This window comes from Triturus cristatus, chromosome 11 (genome assembly GCF_964204655.1).
Source record: "Triturus cristatus chromosome 11, aTriCri1.1, whole genome shotgun sequence".
NCBI lineage: Eukaryota > Metazoa > Chordata > Amphibia > Caudata > Salamandridae > Triturus > Triturus cristatus.
Window position 1 is genome coordinate 903,734,176 of NC_140594.1, and position 26,377 is coordinate 903,760,552.

Below are 26,377 nucleotides of genomic sequence, written 5' to 3' on the forward strand. Positions count from 1 at the left end.
CTCGCACAATCGATTGAGCCTAGCTGTCTGCACTAGCCTACGGTCTTAACGTACCGTCTAATCCCCGGATATAATCACAAACCGGGTGAGCGCTCCCTTTTGCTCCTTATCGCGTAACCTTATTACAGCTCTCAGTGCCACACCGCAGCACACCAGTCACCAGTTGATCATCCAGCCTCACTTCCTTACCACGATTATGGTAGTTGTAGGCACTTGCTTAGCTGTGTATTCTAGACCACCTTTTCAGCTATACCATCAGTAACTCTCACGCATTTCACGCGTGCTTCTTCCACCATTACTAGTAGCATGCTATGCTTGCAACCGTTCGTAAGCACACTTAATGCCTGAGTACCATGAGTATTGTAGTTGTAGGCACTCGCTAGGCTGTTTTTTCCATACTACCTTTTCAGCTATACCGGCAGTAACTTTCACGCACACCCCGTGTGCTTCCTCTACCATTACTAGTATCATGTTAGCTTGCAGCCAATCGTAAGCACACGTAATGCTTGCTCCTTCCGTTCTTCTCACGTCGCCACACCATTCTCGCGCCGTGCAGTATGAGCACCTGTCTGTCTATCTACCCTCGTTGATGTACCTCAATTTTCTCTGTACGTAGGTACTTGTTAAATCGTCTTCCTTAGACCACTATTTCGACCAATTTCCACACGCACATTTCTCGTGTTTCCTTTTCTATCACCAGACGCATGCTCACATATTAGCATGCCAGCTTAGTTGCGCAACTCTCTGAAATTTTTCTTTTCTCCTCCCTCTATATCAACCATTTGTTGTTTACTTTCACAGGCAATTTCTAATAATCAAGCCAGCACACATTCATGTCCTGATGATGATCCTAGTATTTTGCGACAGGATCGAAACGCCGTCGACCTAAGTTAACAAATTGCACATTAATCCATTGTGTAAAAAAGTGCAAATGTTGTTCTGTAAAAGCTTTAAACATTGGATAATGTAAATAAGCTCTTTCCGCCTTGCCTGAAATGCCCTTTTGTTCATGTGTTTGTATTTTTTTTTTATGTCATTTCTCTCTAGTGGATACAGGATTGTGTCCCACAATTAGTATGTTGTCTTATATGTTATAATTCATTGAAGAATTAAAACGGATCGTCCGGCTGGACATCCCTAATATAGTATTGATTCTGGACTATATTTATTCCACCCTTACTTTGAATGTTCTAAGGACCATTGTTTTGTATAAATTACTATTACCCAAGGTCCTTGATTACCTTCTGGGTGCCCTTGTTTCTTTTCAAATACAATTACAGGTTCAGCCGCAATCTTGGGACCGCCGTACCTGTGGATGGCGGTCCGACTGCCGCCATCATGTCAGGCCAACCGCCCAATTAAAATGGTGGCAGTGGGAACGCCACAAGACTCCCGCCACCACCAGAATCCAGGATCCAGCGGCGGTGGGGAAATAAGGTGGGAATCGTGGCAGCCAAGCAGTTTACGACATGCCTTTTCACCAAGCATTTCATGGCAATTACCCCACCATGAAATGCTTGGCGTAAAGGCATGGAAAGTGGCACCCAACAGGGCCACTGGTTAAATCTGCTCATGGGGGTGCATGTGGGGGGGCTCATGATGTGCACTCCAATTCCTGCACTGTTGTGGGTGCACTGTGTGGCATGCATGACATGCTGCATGCCACACAGCCTACCCTACGCGCACATGGCGCTATACTAAGGGAGCATGTCTTGCAGGACCACAACATGCTGCTGCAATAACACCACCACCTCCACACCTACCAATCCTGGATTGCTGTTGTAATCAGTTGAGCAGAAATGTTGACAGCTTGGCGTTCTTTCTCGGACTGCCACGGTGGCGGTCTAGCGAGAAGACCACCAAAGTTGTGAACAGGCCCTATGTCCAAAAGCCTTCAGCGCGACATCGTCTTGAGGCATCCTGACACTGTTTTCATCAGACACTGTTTTCAGTCTTGCCTCCCTGAACCTATCCTTCTGATACATTTTTCCCGTAAAATTCTAAGTCCAAACGTAAGCATATACCGGGCCCAATGCACTTTTTTTGTATCCGACCCGACTCTATCATGGTTGGCCATAACTTACGACTTTGCCCCGGTCTTGTGTGACTAGATTTCCATGATTACTGCTTTCATCTTTTAGGCTTTAGTTTTTACCTCAAACCTAAAAAATTCATACCTCTGGTTCTACTGATTGAATTTTGTTATTTTGGTGTCAAATTAATTCATTAAAATTTACTCCGTCTACATTGTTGTGGGAGTTTTCTTGTTTTGTGTTTTTGCCTTTTTTGCTGTTTGTGTGCTGCATAAATACTTTTCACAGTGCCTCCAGGTTGAGCTTAACTGCTTCTGTGCCAAGCTATTAGCGGCTTAGCCACAGGTTAATTTAGTGACCTTAGAGGTTCACCCTGACAGGGATTGTGGATGTTGTGTGAGCAGGGGTTCCAGCTGTCCAATTTCTCACAATAGGCTAATTTTGTCTTTGTGCAAATAATTTTGTATTGTTGTGCAGTCATATTGACATTGTTTTGTGCCAACACATCCTAAATCACAAAGACATATCGGCTTTTACCCAATTTTCAGTTTGTTTGTGACCACAACACATGAGTGGTTTTATAAGATGTGGGGACAACGGTCTTCACAACTAAATATCACAACTGTGCTGCATTAGGTGGACTAAGGTTAGCTGATACTGTAACCATCATGTTAGTTAGTGGATGATATGCTAAGGACAGGAAAAAACACATAATTCTTATCAAAGCAAGAGTATGTATGTATTTATGTATATGTTATCTATAGATTGAATCTAGCCAAAAGAAAGCAGGTCACAGTACATGGTCAAAGGCAAGCTTAAATCAGTGAACAATAGGAGAGGCAGCTGATTTCGAAACGGTTACTGCATTGTGGTGTACTGTTCTATAAAGAGGTGAGCCATTAAAGCTTCCCTAAATTGGTGCAGTGCTGGGGCATTCCTGATAGATACAGGGATGTTGTTCCATATCCTGGGTGCACAGATGATCATTTCCACCTCCAGAAACCAAGAAGCACAAGCATTTGCAATGCAATAGGTCTCGCCTTTGAGACCTTATAAGCATTTAGTAATGCAGCAGATTGTGCGGCACCAGAGCTTTCAGGGTGCTGAGTCGCTGATGAGCAAGATTCTCTCATGTCGCACCGTGTTTAAAGCACATTTCCAAACCTCACACACCTCCCATACAAGTCTTACTACAAGCAACATCATTTTCAATCAAGCGCTCCATAGGGTGCCTTCCAAACTCTGAAAACCAGAGCAGCTGAGAAACTGTCAAGGGAATAAATCTAGGTTACATGGTGAGCAGGCTGCCACGAGCAGGAAACACAACAGTGAAAATGAAAGCGGTGTCCTGAGATTTTGGGCAAATCAACTTAAAATCCAAGCAGAAAGGTGGTGGGTGCGGGGTGGAGGGGTAAGGAGAGACAGCACAGAGCGAGAAGGAAATAAGACACGATGGTGAAAATGAAAGTGGTGAGGGGTTGGGGAGAGACGGCATGCAATGTTACTGGAACAGCCTTTAAGCTTATAAATGGCGCCATCTGGCAACATTTAGAAAAACAGTAATGAAACGACATCAAACATGCTGTGAAGGGCATGCGGTCAGAGCTGCTGACTCAGGAGTTCGAGTATCGGCGTCGGCTCAATATCCTGTGATTTTGGGCAGATCACTTCCAATACAAGCAGCGATCTTGGAGGGGTGATGGGGGGGGGGGGGGTAAAGGGGTAGGCAGAGACGGCCCAGGGTGGGCAAGCTGCCAGAAGCAGGAAACAAGACACAAAGGTGAAAATTAAAGCTGTTTCCTGTGATTTGGTCAAATCACTTAAAATACAGCAGTGTTTATAGAGGAGTGGTTGGGGTGGAGTGAAGGGAGAGATGGCACGGGTTGAGCAGGCTCCACGAGCAGGAGAAAAAGACCCGATGGTGAAAATGAAAGTGGGCATGTCGTTAAACGGCACATGGCCTCCAAAGTAAAAGAATAATTAAACCTGCGGTACAAATGCCTACCGAAATGTGAAGCACAGGGTCACGTTTGAAAAAAGAGTGGGTAAGTGGAGACAAACAAGAAAAAAAAACTGTGTGCACAACAGAACCTATATAAATAAAAGCATAAGACCACGTGTAACAGTGGCAGTCTCCTGGGAAGGTTTCAAACACAACAAGCATTGGACGCGCGAGACGCGATGGTGGGGGGGTGGGGGAGAGAAGCGCGAGTTCTGATAAACTGGTGTGAAATAGCAGCAGGGAAGGGGCGGAGAGGGGCTACGAGGGAGAGCGACGTAAAGCCATATGGCTGCTTTGCACGCGTGCACGCCTCGTGCACTGTAGCTCTATGCCAGGGGATGCACTTTCAAAAACCCACTTACAAAATGTCTCAAAGAGACAGCTTTCGCTGTCTCAGCGAGACCTAACAAAGAGACAGCTTTCGCTGTCTCAGCGAGACCTAAAAAATCGGTTGAACTTGTCAAGAAGATGGAAATTTGGGTGTATGAAAAATAAAAACAATTGTAATTGTTAAGCACTCCATATTCTTAGAAAAGGTGCCAGTAAGGGTTCTGCAGGCCACCCAGGCAGAGAAATGAAAAGGCCAAAATAGCTATCAGATTAAGATTACAATGATATGCATAACCGTTTTCCTTAAACGTTTTATAATGTTAGTTTGTTAGACTTCACCAAATGGACAGGGGTAGCATATTCAAGTATTTGGGTCTCAGAATTGAGAAATGCATTTCCTGTGAGATGTGTACAATACCAGCATTATACATTGGAAGTCATTACAGTGCTTAATTTGTGGTAGTGGTTGCAGGGGATGGGTGCTACATTCATTTTTGTAGACAGAGACTTATTTTTCATCAGCAAATTTGATACTAAAAACGAGAGAGAAAGGAAGGAATGGGCAGAAGAAGAGAAAGAGAGAAAAACAGTGAGACTAGAATAAAGCTGGAATGCAAGTGAACTTGTAACAGTCAGATGAAGAAAGAGAGAGTGTAGGGTGGTGGAATAAAGGGTCATGAGATGGAATGAAGACTAGACAGTCTGTGTTTGGCAACTCTGGCATTTTGCAGTGTTGCTGCAATCTTCTAAGAAGAATTTCGGTGCAGTGAACATATATTATTTATTTATTTTATTTTTACAATTTAATTTAATGCTTACCCGTGATCTGGTCCGGATCTTCCATTGTACAATGTACAGGCGACTGCTTCTGGAAGCAGGGGTGGCATTAGCACTGCTGGCGCCCGGTGCGAGAATCATTTTCGGTGCCCCCGCACCCCAAAACCGCCTCCTCGGATTCTCTCACTACCACCTGGCATAAGTGTCCCTCAGCTCTCTGAACATAAGTTATTGCTAAACACATTGCCTCCCCATGAGTTCGGCACCCCTCCACAGGTCAGCGCCCAGTGCGGCCGCACCAGTCGCACTGCCCTAAAGCTAGCCCTTTCTGGAAGCCATGATGTCAACACACACTGGAATATGCGGAAGGAAAAAGTCCTTGAGTAGGTGCCACCTTCTCAGAAGGAAAAAACTGAAGCCGTAAAAACCTCCTTGCTGGACACAGCCTTCAAAGGATTGAAGATAACCAGAAACCCAGAATCAGATAGAGGAAATCTTCAGGAGCAAAGAGTCAGGATTAAGCAAGTGGGTGGAGCAAGAAAAGCAGCGAAGGAAATTAGCTTTGGTGCGATGCACCTCCCAATCAAACTGAAGATTTTATACAGGAAAAGAACAGAACAATGAAACAATAACACGCACCACATGGCAGGAAGCATAACGAACTGGGAAAATCAGGTAGGTACTAAGAAAGAAACAGCTGTGATGGAAAAGAAAAGAAAACAAAAACCTGAACCAAACTAATGCAGAGATCAGCTTTAAAAGGCAGCTGCAATCCCTCAGGCAGGTAGCTGCAATTATAGTGTTGGAGGAGCAGAGAGCATTGGCTAGGAACCCAGAAGCTCGATAACAGGCATCCGCAGGTGAGTGAAAATCACAGCTTGAAGTGGAGGGGTTCCAGTGGCATTTTCTGTACTCTGGACACCACAGGACTACGAAAGGTATTGCAGTTCCACAGGACTGCGAACGGTATCGTGGTTTGAAAGGACTACGAAAGGTATCGCAGTTCCACGGGACTGCGAACGGTATCGTGGTTCCAAAGGACTACGAAAGTTATCGCGGTTCCACAGGACTGCGAACGGTATTGTGGTTCGAAAGGACTACGAAAGGTATCGCAGTTCCACAGGACTGCGAACGGTATCGTGGTGCCAAAGGACTACGAAAGGTATCGCAGTTCCACAGGACTGCGAACGGTATCGTGGTTTGAAAGGACTACGAAAGGTATCGCGGTTCCACGGGACTGCGAACGGTATCGCGGTTCCAAAGGACTGCGAAAGGTATCGCGGGTGTCGGGTGCCCAGGTGCAGAGACATCGCAAACTCAAAAATTAAACACTGTGGATGTATAGTTTTATTATTATTTTTAGCAATGGTTTTATGATAGCAGCTGGTCACGACTGTATACTTTCATATGAACTTATTGCTTTCATATCAACATATCGATTTAAATATTTAGCATTCACCACTTGCAAGAACAAGCATTCTTATCCCCACTAATTAGGAAATTAACACCTTCACAGGCATGACAAATTCTCACTATTGCTGTAAATGTACAATTTGCAGTTGTTTGTGAATGTTCCATGTAAAAAATGATCAAAGCATACATTTTTTAATTGATGCGTTCTACGGTAGTTTAGCAATTGCTAACGAGTTATGCCTTGACCAGCCACACCGCGTTTATGCCTCAGGTCTAAGGGGTCAGTGGGCTAATGATGGTTCTGTGCTTGACCCCAAGGAGGAATGATTAAGTGAAAGCCCCATAAGCCTTTGGGAACTGGGGATAGAACTCGCCTCAGGGTCACCAGTTCCAATCACAGTGTGAGAACTCAGTATATCATTTTTCGACCTCAATAAATAAATTGTGTAACAAATCATATTTGTTATTTAGCGTCAAAATTCACCAATTGATACACTTTCTGTGTTATCATCTCATCGAGCACCAGTGCTCTGTGGAATGCCATTTTTTGCCCTTTCTGCTAGTCCATTCCTTGATTTTATCGCACTGTACATTAAGCTGACTTTTTGGCATTCATGTTCGCGTTGTCAGTTTTGCCTTCCTCAAACATCTATTCACAGTGCACAGTAAGGGGTCTCTGTATTGTTCCTTCATTCCACTATCGAGAGTTTAGCTAAAATGTCAGTGTGACTTCTGGCAGTGGCTTCATGCCTGGATTAGTACATCTTTAAATTATTAATTTATGGGTTTGATTGTCGCTTGCAGTAGCCGATGAATATTTCAGAGAATAAGCTGAGGCACAGAGAAACCAGTCAAAACCTGTTCTGAAATGCTGAAATAACACTGTGGTAGGAAAAAAGTGCCTATCCAATCATAAAGGTGCATTTTCAAGGGGACTCTAAATACTTGTAGTCTGTCATAGATTTAGGCATTTCTAATAGATATTGTCAGATGTAGTCCAGTTAAGTACAATCTTGTGTACAACATGAAATAGTACTTTGCAGAAAAGGCTGTGTGAGCTACAGAAAGGTTTATAGAAATCTACCATCCTGAAGGGAAGTAGTGTTAAGTAGGAGGGGGCTGGATTCATGAAGGAATGTAAAATACAATTAAAACTAAGTTAAAAATCTAATTATAGCTAAAAACACCACTGCAGATATACACATTTCCACACATAGGGCCTGATTCACAAAGGTAAACTTACACTTTGTGTAGGTTTACAACTGTTTGCCATTCACAAAGACATTTTACTATTATTATCTTTACGACTGCGGAGTCTCAGCACATTAAAACAAGCATTTGCAATGCAATAGGTCTCGCATTTACGCGAGTTTAAGCTATTGGCATTGTAAATGACAATGCCTTTTATTTATGTTTTAAAAACGAAAACAAAATAAAAGCCATTGTTATTTGCAATGTCAATAGCTCAAACTTGCGTAAATGCGAGACCTATTGCATTGCAAATGCTTATTGTCCTTTGTTGTGGCAGGCACAATGGAGGCAAATGGAGGCAGGAGCCTCTGCGGGCCAGGGCTCCCTGCTGGGTGTGCAGGTGAGGGGCGGGCTGGACAGCTGCCCTTAGGGGCTGTGCATATTAAAAACCACACTGGGTGCTTATTAATACAGCGCTCCGTACCATGCCGAAAAAGAGATCTTCTGATTGACAGCAGCTCACCAGCACACCGGCCACGCCTGAGACCCTTAAAACAGATCAACAAGTGATTGGTGACTGACACCTGAGGAGGGGGGTGTGGGGGGTTCCCCGTCTCACCCTTCAGGGGACTCTCATTTAGTTCCAGGCCACGAATACTAGTGAGTTACGGGGGTCTAAGAGCCCCTCCTCACCTGTACATCAAGCCTTATCATTTTGCCTTAAGCTGCTGAGACACCGCAAGCCAACCACAGACCCAGGCCCAGCTCAGTAGCTGGGAGGGGGCCAGACAGGCCGGGTCATTCCAGTGCAGCGGAGTGCTCTCCAGGGGTCTCTGCCCAGATCACCGGGTGTGAGATCACAAGAGTGCACTTCAAGAGGCCTCTGCCCAGATCACCGGGCGTGAGATCACCGGAGTGCACTCCAGGGGTCTCTGCCCAGATAACGAGTGTGAGATCACCGGAATGCACTCATGGTTCTGGCAGCCCACTGTCCCACCCTTGGCATCGGGAGGAGACGGGTGTAACGATAGCTCAGATCAAGTATTGCAAGCTTCAGAGCGATGGAGCAACAAGGGGTGGGCCGGCGCAAACACTGCACCCCACGTGCACGCCAATGCTGTGCTCCTTTGTCACAGGCAAGGGCACCATGCGACCCAGGACACAATGTGCTCGCTGTCATGCGAACACACACAGGCCATGTGCCTGGGACATCGGGTGCAGGCTATCATGAGAACACATACCCAGATGATGAGCCCTGGGCCATTAGGTGCTGGCTATCATGCCAAATCATGAGCCTAGAGGTATCACACGCTGGCTATCTTGATAGAAACCACCGCTCGGGCCAATGCACACTAAATCATATGCTACGGATAGGTGAGTGCCGTGGGCAGGTAGGCCAGCCCAATCCGTGCCTGGGGGCAGTGCACTGTGCTGCAGCACCCGCCACCCTGGGGGAACATAGAAGCCATATGCAGTTTGTACAGCCATGCATGCTTTTCACACTCACACCCAAGTGGTGCATTATCCTGCGGCCGACGTTAGCAGCTGAGCGGCAAAGGCCACACCTCTGCTGGGAACCAGGCAATGTGTGTGTATGTATGTGTATGTGCTCGCTGGGATACTTGTCTCCTCTCGCCTCCATTGCACGTGCACGGCCTTCTCCGCTCCATGTACCCGGCCTGTCGCTCGAGCCAACACACCAAATCATGAGCCTGGAGCTACCACGGGCTGGCTATCGGGATGGAGATACCCATTTGGGTCAACACACACCAAATCATGAGCCTGGGGCTATCACGGGCCGGGTAACACGTTCCAATGTTAATCGGCAAACAGAACAAAGGAGGGCTGCAGTTAAAACGTAATATGAAGTTCAGTTGCTGCTGGCAAGGTGCCAGATCGAACGGCACTTCTTTTAATTGCAGGTTGTGAGGTTGTTCACAACACGCAGACATGTGGAGTGTCGTCGGCATGCGATTTTACCTCCCCCGGTTCGAATCTGCCGAACAAAAGGAATATTCCTGTGACTGCAGCAAGCGGAGCAGAAACCAGCCGATTCTTTAATTGCTGAAGATGGACACCCCACTGACTGGTGTCAACCCGACTTTTGGAAAAGATTAACAGTTCGAAGAAAGGCGGGGCTGGGCATGACCTTTCTGGTCTGACAAGCTGAGCTGGAATGAAAGCCAGTCCGCATGCGATCAAGTGGAAAAAGAAACCTGCTCAGAACAGATAGGATAAAAAAAACAACAAAGTAGTCCCTAAATTAAAAGATACAGCCCTGCAGGATAACTTAACTGTAGTTGGTCGGTGCGGCTTCCTCCAAAAACAGAAGTGACGTATCGGAGCACCAGCCAACAATAAGTGAGATAAGAAGGGCAATGCCAGAGTTAACCAATGGCAAGCAGCAGGACAAATTACCCTCGATATTGTATTTACTATAGGTCTTGCGACAGCGTATGCGCTGTCTAGGCTCGACCTAAAAATAGGACTGTCCTATATTTTTAAGCGAACATGTTACTAGTAAAAAATTTCATTTGATAAGTGATAGCTTTCAATTGAGAGCAGGTTGGAATTTCGAGTTTAATGTCTAAAGAATTGCAATTTAACAGCCTTTTTAATGATAAAGTTGGATTAAGTCACAATTCTGAAAATGCCACTTTTAGAAAGTTGGCATTTTCTTGTCCCTAAGATTTGGTGTCTGCAGCCTGTAATCTGGGTTACATGACTAGGTGTAGCTGGTAGTTGGTCTTTGTGTGTTGCTCTCAGATTGTGAGGCGTGGGCATGTTGGGCCATCTCTGGCTTGATGGGGGTTGGAGCTATCACCTACCACACCTATAGTTGATGCATAATCACAAAGGGCTTCACACTAGTTTTTTTTTGCCTTCAGACAAGCTGCTGCAGGGCAGGGAGGGAGGAAATTCCAGACACCTCTGCATGGGGAGGATTCCAGAACCGTCATCTCACCAGATATAAAAAGTGGACCCTCAGACATAACTCTTTAGTACACATCTGCACCTGTTGAAGACTCGGAAGAAGGATTGCTGTGCTGCTCTGACGCAGGAAGGCCTGCTACTCTGCTGCCCTGCTGCCTTGCTGCTTGAGTGAGAAGGACTGGACCTGCATCTTGAACCCAGGGCCACCAAAGGGATAGTTGGATGGCTGCTTGATCAGAGCCTCTGGGACACAAAAGGCTCCAAACATCCTGAAACCTGCAGCTGGATACTGCCTGATATGAGTCTTGTCTTCCAAAGTGGTGGCACCCCAGTCCCAGACCCTTGGAAGTGGGCCTGAAGGTTCTCTGACAAGCCAGCTTTTGTCTTTTCTGCAGAACCTAAGCAGCACAACGCATCTTCTTGCAGCTTTGCCCCGGAACTACCACTGTGCAATGTATCATCGACGCAGATCCCCAGAGCTCTCCTGAACCACCACTGCCTGACACCTCCTGGACGCAACACCTCATATCACAGCCCACAGCTCCCCAGAGCTGCAGCTCATCAGAACCGCTGCTGCTTGACACATCCTCAATGCAGGCTCTTGCAACTTTCCGCAACCACCATTTAAGGTATTTTGTTCAGCAAACCCAACTGAGTCCCTTTATCTGGCCCATGCTCCATCATGGAAAGCCTGAACTTATGACTTTGTCACGGTCCGGCATGACCAGATAACCACAGTTGGTGCTTTGTGGTTTTAAGCACTGTTTTTTTCTTAAATCTTTAAAGTTGCATATTTCTGGTTTTGCTAATTACATTTCTGTCCTTTTGGTGTCAAATAGTATATTACATTTTATTCTATGTTTTTTCTAAATTGGTATGGGATTTTAATTATGCTGTGTTTTTACTTTATTACTGTTTGTGTGATGCGTACATGCTTTACACATTGCCTCTAAGTTAAGCCTGACTGTTTTTGTGCCAAGCTACCACAGGGTTAAGCACAGGGTAATTCGGTGTTTGCTTGTGCTTCACCCTGACAAAAACTGTGGTTGCTGCTTAAGTAGGGATTCACCTCCCCCTCAACCAATTACCCAGTTACCTACAATTCTCTTGCACACACCTGGAAAAATGCTGGATCCTGCATAAGAGTGGTCATTCATCACACCATATGTGCCATATGCAAGGCATGATGAATATTATGGTAAAGGGCTCGTCCCTCGCATAATAGTAGTATATATTTGCAACTTGTGGATGTCCATGCTATCCCCATTTGTAAAATGCTGGCCCTTGCAAAGTGATTTTATTTCTTGGTAAGTTTTGGGCATCCGTAGCATTATGACACTTGACCTATCCTTGTTAAATGCTATTGGATAATGTTTATTGCTTGTTGAGTGCCTGTTGTATTACGGTGGTATTTCTTAACAACTTGTGGCTATACATAGAATGATGCACAGAACTAGTAAAAGTAAGGCCCTGACACAATGGTGGTATTTTGTGACAATTTACGGGCATCCGTGGCATGATGTAATCCCAGAGTAGAAGTCTGACCCTTGCATAATGAGTGCATATTTTGACAACTGACGGCCATCAATTCTGAGCCTAGTAGACTGGAAGTAAATTTCATCACATTGGCCCACCCATGCCACAAAGGTGCCGTAGTCATAATGCTGACCCTCAGAAGGTAATGTAAATTCTTGCACATTCTGGGGTGATCCATGGTATACTAGTGTAATGCTTACCTGATGGAATGGTGGGTATTCTTGACATATTGTGCACAGTCACTGCACAATGTGCCCATCAATGGCATAATGGAGTTATTGGCAGCATGGTAACAATCCTTCACATAGTATTGTATTGTATTGTATAAAGTTCTTCTAAAGCGCTGTCTGTCGCCCTACGGGCATCCTGGCGCTGAGAGACTATAGAAGAAAACCTGAGACAGTAGGAACGTTTGCCGTAGTGCCAAGAATGTTACACTCTAATCTCTACCAAAGAGCCATGTTTTAAGATTCTTCCTAAAGCTCAGCAATGATGTGGCTTGGCGTAGGTCTTGGGGGATTTGATTCCAAAGGCGGGCTGCCGCCGTACTGAAGGCCCTGCCTCCCGTCTTGGTGCGTTTAACTTTGGTAACCACTGCCAGACTTTGGCTGGTGGACCGAAGAAGTCTCTTTGGTTCGTACCATGAGAATCTATCGCACAGAGGAGGAGGACCAATTTTATGGAGGGCTCTGTACACCATGACCAATGATTTAAACTCGATCCTTTTATTGATCGGGAGCCAGTGAAGGTCCCTCAATGCCAGTGTTGTTGAGGAGTCACGTTGTCTTCCCAAGGCCAGTTTGGCTGCGGCGGACTGTATTCTTTGCAGACCCTGTACAGTGTACCGAGAGGCACCCAAGAACAATGAATTACAGTAATCGAGCCTACTTAGGATCACGCTCTGGACCACCAGAGATCTAGTCTCAATAGGGAGGAGCGGAAGGATTTGGCGCAAAGCTCTAAGTAGGGCAATACAGGTGCCTATGGTCTTGTTCGCCTGGGATTGCAGCTGGAGATCTTCATCCATCATAACCCCCAGGTTACGGACTGTTTTTACTGGCAGTATCGGGGCGTCTTCCGGCAAAAGTCGGAACTCACCCAAGAGATGTTTAGACATTCTCGCTGCACAGCAGTGTAGTAACTCCGTTTTCCCGGCATTCAGCTGCAATGAATTGGCTCTCAGCCGTTCTGAGACTTTTTGCATGCAGGCCTGGAAGGAATTCATGGGCACTGCATGTTCTCCCTCCAGGGAGAACATTAGCTGGATGTCGTCAGCATAATTAGCCACCTCGATCCCGTAAGATTTTATTAGAGGGATCAGGGGTCTCAGATAGGCGTTAAAGAGTATAGGGCTGATAGCTGAGCCCTGAGGTACTCCATGGCGAACCGGGGTCCAGGAGGAAACAAAAGGTGTTAATGTCACTGCCTGTTGACGATCCGTCAAATAAGACCGTAGCCATTCCAAGGCGAGACCTGTCACCCCCATATCTTCTAGCCTTGCCAGCAGCACTGAGTGATTAACCGTGTCGAATGCTGCCGACATGTCCAACAGTACTAACATAGAGGAACATCCACTGTCGGCACGCATTTGAAGTTTGTCCAGAACGGTAATCAAGGCAGTTTCCGTCCCATGCCCAGGCCGAAAGCCAAACTGGTCCCTGTCCAGGATCAGATGTTCTTCAAAAAAGTTGGACAGGGATTTGCTGACTAATTTTTCCAAGATCTTAATTGGAAATGGCAACAGGGAAATTGGGCGGAAATTAGCCGGCACAGAGGGATCAAGAGAAGGTTTTTTCAATAATGGGGTGACCATTGCCTGTTTCCACCTGCTTGGCACAATGCCTTCACTCAGAGATTGGCAGCAAATTTGCCACAGATCTGGAAATAGGGCCGGTCCGAGCTCCTTCCAGATCTTATGCGGAAGGGGGTCCAAGGGTGATCTTGATGAAATCTCCCGCGCTAACTCATGAAAAGAGTCCTCCGTAGGGGGGATGAAATGACTCAGAGTGATTTCTCTTCTGATGTCTACGCTAATCGTGGAAGGCTCGATAGCATTCTGATCGAAACCACCCACGATATTGTCGACCTTCTCAACAAAAAAAGTAGCAATTTTGTTGCACAAGTTTTGTGATGGCTGGATAGTACTGGCCATACAGCCCGGGTTACTGAGGTCTCTAATGATGTTGAAGAGTGCCCTGGTTCCATTGGGTGCCTGCAGAATGGAATTGGCATAGAATTTCGCCTTAGCTTCCCTAATGGCTGCCTTGTATTGCAGTTGTATGATTTTTAAGGCTGTTCTGTCAGCTTCCCGGTACTGTTTGCGCCAGCTTCTTTCCGTCTGTCTACGTACAAGACGTAACGCTTTAAGCTCCTCACTGAACCAGGGGGCCGAAGGAGTACAACGCATTCTCAGTTTTTTTTTAGGTATGTGTCCTTCTAGTACTGAGTTAATGGAAGTACTATAACTAGTATAGTTTTCTTCTGGTGTAGCCTTTGGGTCAAACAGGTTGGACTGTGGGAATAAGGAGGATGCTCCTCTCCTGGAGAGTTTAGCCCAATCCCTTCCCCACCTGAAACGCGCTTGTTTGTCCGCAACCCGTTTATCCTCTAGTATACTAATCCTGAACTGTATTAAATAGTGATCAGTCCAGTTTAGTGGAGTAATACTAATTACTTCGGTTTCAGAGGGTTTGGCGAAAACTAGATCGAGTATGTGGCCTCCCACATGTGTGGGTTGTTGAACCAACTGATGGAGGCCACAGTTCTCACCGGTGTAAATCAGGGCTTGTAGATGATTTCCAGAGCTCCCTGTTTCCCAGAGGTTGAAGTCTCCCAAGAGCAGCATTCTGGAGTGTGTGGAAGTCAAGGCGACAATGGTATCCAACAGTGCCTGATGATTAGCGTCCGCACCCGGAGGTCTGTAGCAAACCATACCCGATAGCACTCTCCCCTTTGCCTCCTGTATAAAAAAGCCCATAATTTCATAGCCTGCTATGGCTTCAATCGGTAGCATAGCACAGTCCCACTGTTCCTTAAAGATTAGTCCTACCCCTCCTCCTCTCCCAGATATACGAGGTTTTTGGATGATCTTTTATCCAGTGGGGCAAGCTAGCCCAAGTTCTACTGAGGAGTCAGCATGAATCCAAGTCTCAGTAACGAACAGCAAGTCAAGATCTAAATCTTCCAGCAGGTTATAGATATCTTGATGGTGTTTAATAAGTGACCTGCTGTTGATTAAGCCACAAGATAATGCCTGTCGCTGTCCCTCCCGTGACCTGTTCCCCAGTTCAAGAAGGGTATCTCTAGAGTAGCATAGTCTGTCGGTGCAATTTTGAGCAGCGTTTCTGGCGCAAGGCGCGACCGAGGCGCGGACGGGCGCAGACGGGCTTGCCTCTGGCGCGCCGCCGGCGCGCCCGCTGCGCGCGCGCGCTGCGCGCTTGCGTGTCCTGCATTTATATAGTGCAGGCGACTAGAACGCTAACAGCAATGGCGTCCACCGGTGTCTCTAGGGTGAGTGAATCTCGCAAAAGGCGAGTGTTTGAGCGTTATATTTTATAGTGCGGGTGAGTGGACTATGCGGAGGTACAGGAAATCACAATTGTCAATTTCACGATTAAAATCACAAATTCGATTTCACACTTTCTAAAAAGATTGCCCAACCCAGCCACAGCCACCCTATATTAAAAATAATGCAGCGTACTTCCGACTCTTCAGCAGAAGCGTTCTACGATCGCAGTAGGTTTAAAATTATCTCGTCTCTATGGACACATAGTGTAACAAGTATGGCAGAATGTTAACCCTGGTACAATGGTAGTAATTCTTGTCACTTTGTGAGCATCCTTTGCACAATGGTGGTAATTCATGCTCACACATTGTGTAATGCTGTCCATTGCATTAGGGCGTTCATTCATAACATATTGTGGGTATGCATGGCATGATGATGCTCACCCTGTCATACTGCCATTTGGCTCTTCCTGACATAATGGCAATACTTCATATGATATTGTGGGCAGCTATGGTATGATGGTACCAATGCATGACTGTAAAACGTTTCAACTACATTAAAGTTCTTGCATACTTAGAGTGGTGAGTGCAAGTGAACATATGTTTTGTATGCACCCTAGAGTATATGTATAGGCAACCTTTTTGCCAAACGTCAGCAGATACGTCTTCGCTAATACCTGGGTTCTGGCAGGCGGGTCATGCAAGATGTAACCTCTGCCATGTTTCCATTCCCATATCAGCATGCTAGAATTGGTTGCATTTGTATACTTTGTATTTCGTTAGTATGATGAGCAGACACGTTACAACACATTATTCAACTCCAAACATCTTTTTTTTTTAAAGGGCATGTCTGTTCTGAGACAAGAAGTGACTATTTCCCAGAGAGGTAATTCTTTAATGTGTCTCTTAGGAAGAAACATTAACAAATGTTTCCTTTAAAACAACATTAATGACCGCCTAAGCAGTATCATAATACACAATGTTCAGTTCACATTCTATGTTAAGGGGCATGGAAACAAAACAAAGAACAAGATAAAATAGATAAGACAATATTTCACTCTGGGGAATCTAAGTGCAAACATGTAGAGGAGAGAGGCCACAATACGGGCGTGACTGTGAATGAGATACTACAATTTCCGAACAATGTCATATAGTCAAAAAAACTCATTTCCAGGGAGAAATTGGGGTCAAAGGCACAGGACTGAGAATGTAGTTTCGGATGACCTTTTCCGGTAGTATAGGTTTCTTTGTAGAAGACATGGACTCCGATGCCGCATAATAATATAGCTGTAATAGAAAGGGATCAAGGCTGCACCAAGATGTGGCATAACATAGAGGGGGCTTTAGTTTTCAGGTGCCCCTTTAAAGTGCTCTTCACCTCCCACTTCCTGCGGGTTTAGTTTCCATTACCTCCAACTGTCTCCTTTTGTTGCTATTCCCTCCAACTGTTTCCCTTTGTTGCTTAGGTTCTGCAAAAACGTATTCCAGAGGCCAATGGTCTCATTTGCCTTGTGAGAGCTCACACAAAGGATGGTTCTGGATATAGGCTGGGGTGGGTTTATAAGCCTGAACAACCCTAACTATCCGCCTTTGACTCCGCAAATTTGCTAAGCAGCCAACTGAGACATTTACTGGTCTAAACACAGAATAAACTCCTGTCAATGTAAGGTTTGTGAAGGTTATAAGGGGCAGAGGTAGTGCTTTCTGGATTGTCTGGTAAGTGCCTCAACTGTGACATATAAATGTGACTTGATATCATGTCTGCCTTATTATAAATTGCACAGGATTTAAAGCACTTGTCAGAAGGTGGACTGGATATCTATTACATTTGTGACAGAGTAACCTATCCGCCAAATTCTAAATTAGGCCCTATATTTTTCTGTTCTGAAAACTGAGAAATACTTTAAATTGCTGACAGCTGAGCATCCTAGGTGTGGAATGAAAGAGGTCAATGATTGCCATGTGCGGACGATTTGAAGTTATGTCTAACTTACTAGCCACCTGTATGCATAGTTACCTCCAAACTCACCAGTAAATTCATGTAGGTAAGTACCAGATTTAGTTTCCAGGAATGAGAAAGGTTTCTGATTGACACCTGAACCTGTCTAAAAGATTTAATATTTTATACTTTGGAAAATCTGATAAAAATGTGCAAAAGGTCCATGGGAGAGCGCAGAGGCTTGGAAGGTTGCATTTTCATTAAACGCCTTTATTGTGAAAATACAACTATAAAATCTAACATCTACAGTTCAAAGAGACTGACATATATACACTGGGCAAACTCTTATAACACAGTATTCAACAAAATCACTTACAGTGATAACCTCAAAACAAGTTAAAAAAAGTATTCCACCCTCTGTCTAGGTCCACTCTCTCCCCGCAGCTCTGCTGTGCAGTCTCTTGCCTCCAGACCCCGACCTCCTCCTTGGGAGGTTCGAGGCTGCTGTCTGCTCCTGCTGCCCGCTCCAACTTGGACCAGACTGCCTGCAACCACCATAACCTTTCTCAGCTGTTTTTTTTCCTAATTTTTCCCTGTTGTGCCACTGTTATTGAGCCCATCTGTGTCTTGCTCTAATTCCACCACTCTTTTTATTTTCTTGTGCCTGCCTGTTCCTTTCGCCTTTCGCTGCTGCTGCCCCTGCGGCCCCACCCCCCGGAATTTCCCCGGGAATTCACCCCCTGGAATTCCCCCTCTCCTGCCTCCCAGCCTCTCCTCCCTCTCACCTCCCCTACTTAATGGCTGCCGCTGCGCGGTCGCGCTACGGACGTGCTCAGTGCACGCGCGCAGCGGCCGCGCAGAGGCCGCGCAGAGGCCGTGCAGCTGGTTTGCCAAAGTCAACCCGTCTGCGCCCAATCGTGACCCGACCGCGACCACCGCCAGGAACCCTGGACCTCCCACTGCCCATCGCTACCACACCACCACCCTCCTTGCACTCAACCATGGAAGACTTAGAGAATGCCAACAGGCCTCGCCGAACACGACCCACGGCCGTTATCCTGCCTCCACTGTGGCCAGACCCTCACCGCCACCCTGGCCTCCAACACTGCCGATGCCAGCACCGGCGACACCCTAAAATGCACCCTCCTCAACATACGCTCCGTACACAAACACGCCATGGAAATCTGGAACCTACTCAACTCTCTCTCGCCCGACATCGCCTTCTTCACAGAGACCTGGACCAACGCATCCTCCGCCCCGACATCAGCACTGCCATCACAGACGGATACAAGATCCAGAGGAAAGACTGCCTCAACCACCCAGGAGGGGGCCTAGCGATCACCCACAAGAGCACCCTCTGCCTCACCACCTCCAGCGAAACCTTCCTCTCCGCCGAACACCTGTACTTCCAGATCCAGACCACCCCCAAAGCCACACTCCAAGGAACCCTCGTCTACAGACCCCCCTGGCCCTAGAACACCCTTCACCACCACCATCACACAACTTAATCGCACCCTAAGCCATCGCCTCAACAAATTACTTACTCATTGGAGACCTGAACTTCCACCTCGACAACCCCAGCGACCCCAACTCCACTATCCTTCATGACAACCTTGCCAGCATCGGACTTAAACAACTCGTCAACACACCGATTCACAGAGCAGGACACACCCTCGACCCCATCTTCGCGGCAGGAAAAAGCGTCCAATTCAGCCATACAATGCAGCCGCCATGGACCGACCACCACTGCATACACTTCGCCATCAACAAACCCAAGGCACCCAAATGAGCCCCACGCCCACCATGAAGGAACTGGAGCAAGGTTACCGACGAGCAACTTAACTTCACTCTCACCTGAGACAACCACACCTGGGCAGCCGACGCAAACGACGCAGACAGAGAACTCCACACCTGGATCTCTGACTGTGCAGACAAGCTCGCCCCGCTACGCAACCCCAACAGACAACACCCCAGGAAAGCCGCCTGGATCACCACCGCTCTCCAAGAAGTCAGGTGCACCTGCAGACGCCTGGAGAAGAATTGGAGAAACACCAAGACAACCAAAAACCACATGACCTACAAGGACACCATGACGGACTACCACAACCAGATCAGAGCCACCAAAAGGAACTTCATCCACAACAAAATCCTGGCCAACTCCACCAACTCCAAGGAACTTTTCAGTGTCATTCAAGAATTCACCAACCCACGCAGCGAAGCCACAGACATCACCCAATCCCAAGACCTCTGCGACAAGCTTGGAACCGATTTCCACCTCAAGAACAAAAACCTCTATGACAATTTCATCGACCATCCATCAGGCACCACAGATGGGCCCCCAGAAACACCAGCCAGCCCACCATCTCCAACTGGACACCGATCACGGCCGAAGACACCGCCTCGACCATGAAAAGCATCCACTCGGGGGCCCCCACCCACCCCTGCCCCCCTCACATCTATCACAGGGCCGTGGCCGCCATCGCACCCAAACTACAACGAACCATCAACACCACCTGCAAAACAGGCACCTTCCCAGATGACTGGAAGCGCGCAGAAGTCAGACCTCTGCTCAAGAAGCCCACAACTGACCCCACCGACCTCAAGAACTATCGGCCCATCTTGCTCCTCCGCTTCGCAGCCAAAGTTGCAGAGAAAACAGCCAACAGGAAACTGACATGATTCATTAAAGAGAACGCCGTCCTCGACCCATCCCAATCTGGATTCCGAAGCAGCCACAGCACAGAGACCGCCCTACTCGCCGCCACAGATGACATCCGCACCCTCCTGAACCAAGGCCACTCCGCAGCCCTTATCCTACTCGACCTATCGGCGTCCTTCGACACCGTCTTCCAAAGCACACTAGTTGCCAGACTACACGACGCAGGCATACAAGGAACAGCCCTGGACTGGATCCGATCATTCCTCACTGGAAGAAGCCAAAGGATCAGACTTCCACCCTTCCTCTCCGACCCCACGAAAATCACCTGCGGAGTCCCACAGGGTTCATCCCTGAGCCCCACCCTCTTCAACATCTATATGGCCCCCTCGCAGCCATCGTCTGACAACACAGCCTCAACATTGTATCCTACGCTGACGACCACCAGTTCATTCTCTCCCTCACCAAAGACCCCACCACTGCCAAACTCAACTTCCAGAAAGGAATGCAAGACGTCGTAGTCTGGATCACCAACAGCTGCCTGAAGCTCAACGCTGAGAAGACAGAAGTCCTCGTCCTTGGTACCACCCCTTCTGCATGGGACAGCACCTGGTGGCCGACCGCCCTCGGAAGCCCACCTACCTTCTCAGACCACACCAAGAACCTCGGCATCGTACTCAACTCATCACTCACCATGAACTGACAGGTCAACGTCGTCACCTCCTGCTGCTTCAACGCCCTCTGCATCCTCCGCAAGTCCTTCAAGTGGATCCCCTGAGTAAAGGAAGACAGTCACCCACGCACTCATCACCAGCAGACTGGACCATGAAAATGCACTCTACTCCGGCATCAACAAGTCCCTACTCCGCAAACTCCAGACAATACAGAACACCGCCGCCAGACTCGTCCTCGGCATCCCCTGACACAAACACATCAGTCAACACCTACGAAGTTTCCACTGGCTCCCCGTGGAGAAAAGAGTCACTTTCAAAATCCTCATTCACGTCCACAAATGCGTACACAACAAATACCTCAACGACAGAATCAACATCCACGTACCCAAAAGAACCCTCCGACCTTCCAACCTCGCACTGGCCAAAACCCCACACATCCACAGAGCCAGAGCTGGCAGAAGATCCTTCTCTCACATTGCAACCAAGACCTGGAACAAGCTACAGGCAGACATCAGACATGCCCCCTCCCTGAACTCCTTCAGGAATCCCATCAAGACTAAACAGATCTGCGGACCCCCCCTCAGCGCCTTGAGACCCTCATGGGTGAGTAGCGTGCTTACAATTTCCTGATTGATTGATTGATTCCATCATCTAAGTACATAGTATCACAAACCTTCTCATTTCCAAACAAAATTACTAGGAGAACAACGAGTGGTAGTTGGATGTAAATGCTTCTGTTTTCTGGCTTTAGGCTCTGTGACTGTACTATGATTATGGAGGTAAGGCTGTGGTGGATTTTGGGCACTGTCTCTCACATCAGTACATTGGGAACATTCAGGAAATAATGTTTTTATGCAATTGTGAGTCTGACTGAAACAGTTCCATATTAGTAGCCCAGGATATTAATTCAGAGAGGGGAACTCCAACTTTTTCTATAGTGAGACCCAATTCTGATCAATAAAAATCACAGTGGACTACGGAAGGCCAAGCAACTTGTGCATCGTTAGCATACACCCTCACACCCAACTTCATTGACTTTAGGGCCACTATGACAGGGCTTCTATGTGTATCAGTCAGAGCCTGATCTTTGGGAATGCTTGAACATGTGTGCGTAACAATATATGTGTATGGGTAACTGAGAGCCTATGTCGTATGTACTTGTGGCACAGGACACAACTTTCGCCATATGTGGGACACGTACATGAATAACATAAACATACAATCATTTCATTAAATGGGAGATACTTAAAGTGCAGAAAAATGTTCTGCAAACATGTTCAGAATATGGAACATTTTTATCTTCAAGTTAAATGCCCCCCACTTCAAACAGTGGCTGTATTTTTCATTTATAAATATGGCACTATGTCTGCCAGCCACTATGGGCAATATGCCTGTTGTGTCTAAAAACACTTTGAAATTGGAGAAAATTAAACTGAAGTGTTAACTTTATGTTCATATATTGATTTCATAAAACTCATCATTTGAATTTTATACCAATTAAAAGTGTCACATTCACACACAGCAGGGATCTTGCTACCAGTGACCTCTAGACAGGGTACCATATTAATAACTGGAAAATACAGCATTTATTTAAATGTAAGGAATTTAAAGTGAATAAACACGCTTCATAAAACTTTAAGACGTACTTGGTGTAGTTGATACTGGAGAAAAACATTAAGGGCCTGATTATGAGTTTGGCCTTCCATGGACTGTCACACTCACGGTGGCAGTCCGGCCACCGCCACACCGGAGGTCCAACTGCAATATTGCAACTTTGGTGTTCGGGCTCGTAATGTGGCGGGTGGGCAGCGTTCAGGTTTTGTGGTGTTGGAGCAGGGAGGTTGTGTACCAAACTCGTAATCAGGGCCTAAGACTTGGGGGTGTGGCCGATGAGCCAGCATTGCGGGCACAACGGTCTGAGGCTCCACCGTGAATCCTTCTATTATCCTGGATTCCACCCTGCATCTGCGCCATCTGCCTGCAATTACGGTGGGAATTTGTGGACACTCAGTCGCTGTACCCGATGCGACCCTCTAATTGTTGTATGAGATGATGGGGCCCCTGCTGCGGATGAAACACGACACTCGGCCTGCTGGGAGGTGAGGCGAGCAAGGGCCTGCGGCTCCGACCAGCACACGTCTAAGCAACCTGCGGCAGTCCCAGATCATCAAACACAGGGCGCTTCCGCCTAGCGCTGCCGGACACCCGACACGAGCCCCTGCTGGAGATCACCGATTCGGAGACCCGTGGTGCTGGCGAGGTGGGCCCAGATGAGTCAACACTAACTGTGGACCTTGCGGCCGGCGCTAGTGGGCTGCTACGGTGTGTAGAAAGGGTGCTGCCCCCCTTGCGCCCTGAGGCCGCCCTGCGATGCCGTGTCCTTGGGCCCCTGGCGATGGGGCGCACTACGGAACCAACTTCTGGAGGAACGGTAAGCAAACGCAGGCGAGATCGGACCCTGGCAGACCCAACTGCTGTACAAACGGTGAGTGGCGCTGCGAGAACTGTTGCTGCTACGTGCAGCGGAAGCACAAGGTGTGACTGCCCGAGAGAGAGCGGTATCCCCCGCTGTGTTGGGCAAAGTGGTCAGTGCTTCCACCGTAGTTACTCTGCCTGTTAGGCCTGTCCTAAATCCCGTGTTGATATCGGCCTGGCCAGGGGCTGGGTGCGGACCACACTCAGCCTACTGCAGTCCCGATTGCTGAAACTGTGGCGGCACGGCCCTCTGCTGAGAGACATTGCTCAAGAGCTGCGTCAAACTGACCTGGGCCCGGCGAGCCTCCAGAAGGTAGGCCCAACATAGATACCACTGGAGAACCTCTATGCAGAGAGAGGAGCCGCCATTTTAATGCTGTGGGGTGTGCGCTGGGTCTGAAGGGCCACTCACAGCAATACAAATCGTGAAACCGGAGGTGGCCTGGCTCTGAACTGACTGTGATAGCAGTTTGGGAGTAGACGCAATCTATATGCTTCTGAGGTAATGAAGAGCCTGAAACACCCTGAGGATCATGACTGTTGCATCCGCCCTAGAGTGCTCTGTGGCCTACATCCTCCACTCACCCTATACTTACCTGAGTCTGGACCGGCCCCGCTTACCCTTCACTGCCGATGTGCAAATCCTGGGTCATTTAGCCTTTGAAGCGGAAATAACCCTAATACCGCTGTAGCTGTGAACATACTGACCATGCCGCATGTCCTGAAGTGCACCGGTGTGAGCCCACTACGGTCTGTCAGCAGCCCACCCTGACATTGGATCCGTGCGTCGAGCTTGATAAAGCGGACAATCTGCTGGTCCTCCACCTCCTTACGGATGTGGCCACGTAGCTAAAACCCGATTTGGGATAGTAGTGAACCACTGCAAGGGCTCTGGTCCCAATCGTCCTGACATGGAATATCAATAACCCCACACCAACTGCTGCATTGACTGCTACGCACACTGCGATACGCACAGCTCACAGGAACAACTAGATATCTGTAACCTGCTTGGATACCTACCACCGCACAAACACTCGGTGCCCGGGGTCAATGCTCTCTGCAAAAAAGCTGGTGATGGGCCGCCTCCGCACCAATGCGCAGCAAACTGCGGCATGCGCTGCTACCCAGGACTTCTCAACCATGGAAAACGGTGCTACTAAAGACATTCCGAACGCGACGCTGGTGGCAAAACTAGATTCAGTGCTGGCGGCGGTTAAAAAGATTGGCACTACACTAAAACAGACACGAACGTCACTTGAAGCCAGGATTGATAAGTTGGCATCAGATTTTACCTTCTTAAAGGCAGATCACCATAACTTAGCTGAGAAGGTGCAATCACAAGCCCACTCATTGTCTGAACTGAAGCCCGTTACCCACAATCATGCTTCAGCCCTACAGGGTGTTCTGGATTGAGTGCACGCTCTGGAAGATGAAGTTGACGATGCAGAAGGGCGCTCCCGCTGCAACAATGTCTGCGTGGTAGGCCTTCCAGAAGGAGAAGAGGGCCGTGCCCCAGAAAACTATGTGGAGCATTGGTTGAAAGACATTCTGCCTCCGGGAACACTCTCGCCGCAATTTGTGGTGGAACGAGCACACCGTGTACCAGCCCAGTGACCGCCTCCAGGAGCTCGGCTGTGACCGTTCCTTTTCAAGCTCTTGAACTATAGAGATGGAGATGCAGTTTTAAGGGACATTTGAAAGCTTCCTGATCTTAAAGTGATAGCCAGGGGTACTACCCGATTCTTCGATTACCCTGATGAGGTGTGGGTCTGGCTGGAGGAACCAGGCGTGTGGGTGGGGACTCGGCCCTCAAACGAGGAAGTAACCAGATCAGTCAATAAGAGGTCCCGTCACCATGGAAAGCGAGGAAGAGTAGGAGACAAGCCCTCGAAGGGAGCGGCGCCACAACCAGAGCAGAGTGTAGTACAGCACCGCAATGCCCTGGAAGCAGTTGCAACGTTGGGAATCCAAGCATATCGAGAGGCTCCAGAACTCAGTTCCTCTGATTGGCAACTGCCAGAGGGTCATCCACCCCAATGCCTGAGGACTTTGATGGGGGAGACTGCCTGATGTTACCCCGCAGACTGCTGATGACATTGTGTGAGAGTCTTCCATCACTGGTTGCACTGAGGGGGACTCCGCACGCAAGTACAGACTAATGTTACGATGCTAGGTTCTGCTGTTGCTCTTTAAAACTACCAGTCTATTGTACGCACGAGTAGTGCCTCTCCCACATAGATTGTCTGTATTACTGCCTGCCTCTTGCAATTATGCCATTGCTGCTACTGTCGCACTGTATCCCACATACATCTGCTGTTGTTTAGTTGTGTCTGTCGTCACACACATCTAACACTCACGCATGCCAGCGCACGGGCAGGGTGTGCGGATGACAACTCTGCATCATAGAGGGGGGAAGAGCAACACACCTAGCTAGACACTCGCTGCTCACCCCCATACCAATACTTTCATTGGGGTAGTTACTGCCGCTGTTGGGCACTATATTAGTTTGGACGAGCTTCACCATGGCGCTTGCCCTCAGAGTTACACTGGTTCCAGTTCAAGTTCTCAGTTTTAGTTTCTTACGATCGACCCGTAACCCCCATGCATGTTACACCTATATAGTTACATGGCCCATCTCGCACTGCCTGGTCCTACTCAGTAACCAGACATGACATAGTTTCAAATAGCCACGTGGAATATCCGCAGCATGCACACACCCACATGCCGCTATTCCATATATTCACACTTGCAACGCCATAAAGTGGGAATAGCCCTACTTCAGGAAACGCACATGTCCAAAGTAGAGTTGGAGCGCTTGCGTAAAAGGTAGAGGGGCCAGATTTTCGGCACCACATACTCGGCATATGCACGAGGTACACTGATATGGGTCAGAGCGGGAACCCCATTCATTTG